We start from the raw sequence: 556 nt of genomic DNA on the forward strand, positions 1-556 counted from the left end.
AATTCATGACATGGACATTTTTGAATCAAATTCTTAAAATGTTCCCAAGCTTCGTGAAAACTCTCCCTCTAATTGTTTGAACATAGCAATCTCCCTTCTTATCTGGACTGTCTTGCTAATGGGGAAGAAATTTTGTAGGAACTTTCCTTCAAATTTGTCCCATGTTATGATGGACTCTAGTGCTTGCGAATCTAACCAAGAAAATGTGTTATCTATTAAGAAAAAAGGGAACAACCCAATATGAATAGCATCATCAATAACCTCATTATATTTAAAAGTATCATAAAGCTGGAGGAGCCATTTTAAATGCTGACTTGGATCTTTTGTCTTTATTCCTCGAAACTACAAATTGTTTTAGATAATCTAGATCATGTCTCGCTTGATCTCAAAGTTATTGGCCATGATGGTTGGTCTCGTTATACTCTCTTAAACCATATCCAGATTTGTTAGCGCATATTCTCTTAAAGTTCTTTCATTATGTGCCATATTTGGTGGGGGTGGTAGATGTTCGAAATTATTATTGTTAATCTTGTTGAACAACAGATTACCTCGTGGT

The 556-nt window shown here is 34.7% G+C and overlaps 1 non-coding gene across 1 annotated transcript; it reads left to right on the top strand.

Annotated features, from left to right (window-relative positions):
• LOC121210181 (small nucleolar RNA R71) lies at window positions 1-104 on the top strand. The gene has a single exon (XR_005905309.1). It is a non-coding gene; the product is annotated as a small nucleolar RNA R71 (small nucleolar RNA).
• The last annotated feature ends 452 nt before the right edge of the window (window positions 105-556 follow it).

The sequence above is a fragment of the Gossypium hirsutum genome, chromosome A11 (genome assembly GCF_007990345.1).
Source record: "Gossypium hirsutum isolate 1008001.06 chromosome A11, Gossypium_hirsutum_v2.1, whole genome shotgun sequence".
In the NCBI taxonomy this organism is placed as follows: domain Eukaryota; kingdom Viridiplantae; phylum Streptophyta; class Magnoliopsida; order Malvales; family Malvaceae; genus Gossypium; species Gossypium hirsutum.